The sequence below is a fragment of the Mus caroli genome, chromosome 4 (assembly GCF_900094665.2).
Source record: "Mus caroli chromosome 4, CAROLI_EIJ_v1.1, whole genome shotgun sequence".
Lineage (NCBI taxonomy): Eukaryota > Metazoa > Chordata > Mammalia > Rodentia > Muridae > Mus > Mus caroli.
In genome coordinates this window covers 39,071,308-39,076,336 of record NC_034573.1, presented here as the reverse complement: position 1 = coordinate 39,076,336, position 5,029 = coordinate 39,071,308, and the positions used below count along the sequence as shown (strand labels likewise).

At 47.9% G+C, this 5,029-nt stretch overlaps 1 protein-coding gene across 3 annotated transcripts in view; it reads left to right on the top strand.

Moving 5' to 3' along the window:
- Window positions 1–5,029, top strand: part of Zbtb5 (zinc finger and BTB domain containing 5) — a 26,383-nt gene that overhangs the window by 2,713 nt on the left and 18,641 nt on the right. The window contains exon 1 of one of the 3 annotated variants that reach the window (XM_021159762.2): window positions 279–1,799. The exons of 1 other annotated variant lie outside the window; for it this stretch is intronic. The gene's annotated coding sequence lies outside the window, so the exon portion shown is untranslated. Of the gene's footprint in view, window positions 1–278; window positions 3,088–5,029 lie in introns of those variants that run through there. One more of the 3 variants, XM_021159761.2, reaches the window with a different exon arrangement.

Below are 5,029 nucleotides of genomic sequence, written 5' to 3'. Positions count from 1 at the left end.
CATGCCCAGGCAGGACTCTTACATGTCTGGACTGGCCCGGTACCTCCCTATCTCCCACCCTTCTGACCTAAGTTAAATATTTGTTAACAGGCTGCAGATGTTTAAATGACCAGTCATGTGAAACCGCACCAATTCCTCCCCCAGCCCCACTCCTTTTCTATAAAACCCCCTAGCTTCCAAGCCTCGTGGTCGAATCCACTGTCTCCTGTGTAAGATACTTATCGACCCGGAGCTCCACCATTAAACTACCTCATGTTGTTACATCAAGGTGTTGTGTTCTGTTCGTGATTCTTGGGTGCACGCCGAATCGGGAGTTGAGTGGGGGTTTCCCCACTAGGTTCTTTCAATAGTTCCACCAAAAAATGGGAAGGGTGCTGTTTTGTAAGCTTTGTTGTTTTTTACTAGTTGCATGATATGAAATATTATCTAGGTTACAGAGTACCGTAAGATCTACATACATGAAAGGGTTTCTCACTAGTGCTTGGCTTATTGTCAGAATTTTATACTATCCTCGTAGTCACTTGGGAAGAGGGATTGCTTGCTAATTAATTGATTTAGTAGGGCTCATCCCTTGTGGCCTGTCCATCCTCACGCAGGTGTGACCTGAGCACAAGGACAGCCGAGCCCAAGTCAGGTGGCAGCTTTAGTCTACAGTTTCTGTTCTTCCCAGGACTTCCCGAAACCGTGGTGACAAGCCCAGTAAACACTTCCTCTTTCAAACTGCTTTGTTCAGTTTTATCAAAGGAACAGAAAAGCTATCTTAGAACACATAATCTTGATTTTTCTGCTCGGTGGTATACCACAAGAGGCCAAGGCTGCAGCCGGGCCTTCCTCTTTCCCACCCGGTCCAGCAGACTCTTTTGCGGCATTGATAAGAGGGGTAAGCCCCGAAGTTTTAAGGTGGTGGCGACTGTAAACTTGATTCTGGAGTCCATGGCTTGGTGGGCACACGACGGACTGAGTTCCGACTCTCCCGTTGCTATGCTGGACGTCTGGGCATCTGAGACGCGATGCGGGCGACGATCCACCCAACCACCATTTGACCGACGGCATTTCCTACTCATTGTGAAGCTCGCCTTTGGGTTCCATTCGTCTCATTCGGCTTCTTGGGGTTTCGTTTTCATCTTTTCTCAAACCTACAAGTTAGAAGTAATCTCCAGCTCACAGCGAGAGGAAGTCCCCCGTCCTTCAGACTCCAGGTCACTACGAAGGTAGGAAAGCCGTCAGCGCGAGCCATTGGAGGGACTCAGGGCTGGCAGTCGTCATTGCGATTGGCTCAAGTAGACGGAAAACACTAGCTTTCCTTATTCATGCTGAGTTCTGATTGGGCGTGACATAAAATAGCTTTTCTACAGGCCAAACCTGGTGTTGCTAAGTGATAAGTCCCGCCTTCAAAGATCTTTGAGAACAGTTTTACGGGCTGTAAGGCAAATTGTGATTGGTCAGAGCGCTCACGGATGCTGTGGTAGTAAACACAGCCGGGGTCCTGGGATTGCGGATTGGTCAGATTTTCAGGACGTCACTCCTACCGTGGGCCCGCCCTCCTGATGATTGGCCATTGGAGGCCTGTGGGGGCGGTGACATGGGTACCTCACATCCGTTTACCGTAGGCCTCCGCAGGGTTCTCAAAGAACCGCGCGAACGGGCTGAAGGAGCCGGGAGCGAGGGGCGGGGCGGGCGGAAGTCACAGCCGGGGAAGCCAGTCTGGACCTTCCCGCCTCCTTCCTCAGGGTCGGTCCGAGCGGAGGAGGGCCAACCGCCTCCTCCTGCGAGGAGAAGGGGGGCGGAGCCCGGCTCAGGTGAGGCGACCCTATCAGCTAGAGTGACCTGGGCGCGCGCGCGCAGGGCGCGCTCACGTGCAGGCGGTTGTGCACCGGGAGCGCGCGGAGGCATCGGGGAGCGCGCAGCCGTTCCGGGGCCGTCTGTCCGCCCTGTCTTACTGCTGAGGGGTATTGTTACCCTTCGCCTCGGTGGGGCCAGGAGGGTGGTAGCTCAGTTCTTGTGCGCAGGCGTCCCCTGTGTCCCGACGCCTGGCTGTCGGCGCGGGGTGGGGCAGGGACTGGTGCCCTGCAGATCTGCTGCTGGACATGGAGCCTCTCGGGATGCTGTGGGGACCCGCGCTCGGGATCTGCATCCTGGCGGGATGAACCGAGGAGCGGCTGCCCTGCGGGATGGAGGCGAGTGGCTCGCTTGCTCCTGCCCTGGGTCCTCCTGAGCGATGAGGTTTCGTTTCATCAGAGCAAGGCCATAAGCTGTCTGGATTCGGGAGCCAGCGGCCGACAACAGGGGTGGAGTCAGCGTTTGGGAATGTCCCAACTTGTTAGACAAAAGTGTTTAGTAGGCATTTATTGAATGGCCACTTCTTCCAGGCTTCTTGCGAGGAGCTGTGGGGCGCGGTGGTAAGAGACAGCGGTCTCATCTTCCCCTGGAGGACCGACTGCTTTGCACATAAACAACAGTAGAAATAAGGGAGCGGATTAAGGGTTTCTGCTCTTTGTTTTGTTTTCCTAAAGTGCCACTTAGTATGGTCAGTCTGCGTCCGAGCATCGTGGCGAACACTGTAGGAACCACATTCTGCTTATTTTTATTTTTGGAGGAAAATTTTTGGGTCAAAGACTCAGCAAGGTCTTGATTACCTTAGTAGTGTCATCTGAGTCTAGGTAATTGAAATTAATAAAACTCGCAATTTTCAAGGACTGAAAGAAAAATATTTCCAAAATATGTTCTTGTACTGTTGAGTTGAATTTACATACATTTAAGTTTTTAGAGATTGAAGGGAATACTGTGCCTTACTCGTTCGTGATTTGTCTTTGTATGACATGTGTGCTTTATATGGTTTTAAAAAGTGGACCGGGCACTTCGTAAGTTTGCTAAAGATTTTTGCTTTCATTTGCTGAAAAGTCTCATGGTTGGCAATAAGCTAAAGGCTTACTGGGTAGGGGAAAGGAGATGGGCAAAAGAGAGTGTTAACAGAAAGAAAAGCTTGCAAGCTAAAGGAAGGCCACTTTAACCCTTCTGGAAATCTCAGCGAGCTTGGGAAGACAAGAGACAGAGCTGGCCTCTGCTGCAGCCTTGGTGACCCGCCAGGTAAGGTCAATAGATCGAGGGCTCATTCTGGGCTCTGGGGTTTTGCTAAGTAAATGGACTAGGACTTTGTGAGAAGTCTGTTTTCGGAAGTTTTTCTTTTTTCTTTTTTTTTTCCTTCCCTAAAAGTTGGATGAAAACAAAACTTTTTTTGTCTGCTGGGGTGCTGGCCGTTTTTATTCTAGGTAGTTAGTGTGTTTCCAGCAGAATTCTGCTGAATTGATGAGTAATGAGATTTTGGGGGAAAGCATTTTAAAGAAGGGGTCTTTTCCCCAATTTTAAGGGTCAGTGTGTTCAGAAGAGACGACTCTAGACTATCCAATTAGAATTAAATTTAATTAGAATTTTTTAAAAAAATTATTTGGACAGCAAAATTCACTTTTTAGTATTTAAAGTTCTTAACATTAGTTCTGTCCTATTAAAAATCCTGTGTTGAGTGAGCAGCAGACGGTGCGTCTGTGCTGACAGACTCCTGAGTCAGCCTCCAGTTTTCCTAAGGAAGGGGAAAAAAGAACCCAAAATACAGCTTCCATGTCAACTTGCAACTCAGCTGATTTCTCAGAATGTAAATTAGCTGTAAATGCATTTTCCTTGTGTTAATTGTGAGCATGTGCGCCGACTGCACCTGCCCTTTATTAACAGGGATGCTTTCTGCTGACTCCCTCAGTGTGGCAGGTGGGATGGGGTGCGCGCAGCACCACACTGTCTGGCTAAGGCGACCTTCTCCTATGCTTAAAGATCAGACACTTAGAATTCCTGCTCCTTACAGTTTCCTGGGCATGCATGCCTGGTGGGTTTTAGTTATCATTCTCGTGGCTAAAAAGTTTTTATTATGGCAACTGGAGAGATGGCTCAGTGGTTAAGAGCAGTACCTGGTAGCTCACACTTGTAACTCCAGTTCCAAGGGATCCCACACCCTCTTCTGGCCTCCCCATGCACATGGTGCATAGACAGATTTGCAGGCAGCTGAACGATCAAGCCAGCTCAGTCAGTCGGCGAGGCTGAAGCGGCTTTATCTTTTTCCCAGCCTGCTTTTATATCATTCTAGGTACATGCAGACACGTGGTCAGTTCTTAGATCAAAGACAAAGTAATCAAGCGAAGTAGTAAGCAAAGCCCCGTGGTCAGTGTTTCTGAAATTCTTATCTGAGCCTACTTCCTGGTCGGATACCAGTGAAAAATGCCAAATTCCTAGAAGTGGCACCAAAAGCTCTCAACAACTGAAGGAAATGTTTTCAAAAGCTTTTGTTACTGGCCCAAACAGACTAGGAATTATATTGGAGAACTGACTTGATTGTAACATAGAAGAGATGATAGGATCTTAGTATTAAAGTTTATTTTATCTGTAGATAACTTTCCTTTTGATCTCCTATCATACTTGAATCCATTATGGTTCTAGTAGTTCAATTCTAAAACTAAGTTTAAAAAATAATTTGTTTATATTTGTGATGGTTTGTATATTCTCAGACCAAGGAGTGGCACCATCTGGAGGTGTGGCCTGGTTGGAGTAGGTGTGTCACTGTGGGTGTGGGCTTAAGACTCTCATCCTAGTTGCCTGGAAGTCAGTCTTCCACTAGCAGCCTTTGGATGAAGACATAGAACTCTCAGCTCTGCCTTGTGCCATGCCTGCCTGGATGCTGACATGCTCCCACCTTGATAATAATGGACTGAACCTTTGAACCCATAAGACAGCCCCAATTAAATGTTGTTTTTTATAAGACTTGCCTTGGTCATGGTGTCTGTTCACAGCAGTAAAACCCTAACTAAGAAAGAAGTTGGTACTGGGAGTGGGGTATTGTTGTGATAGGCCTGACCATGCTTTTATTTGAAAGAATGTGGATTTGGGGACTTTGGATTTAGAAAGCAATAGAATGCTTTAAATGGGGCTTAATGAGTTATCCTAGTAGGAATATGGAAGATTTTGTTGCTGGGAGTAATTTGAACTG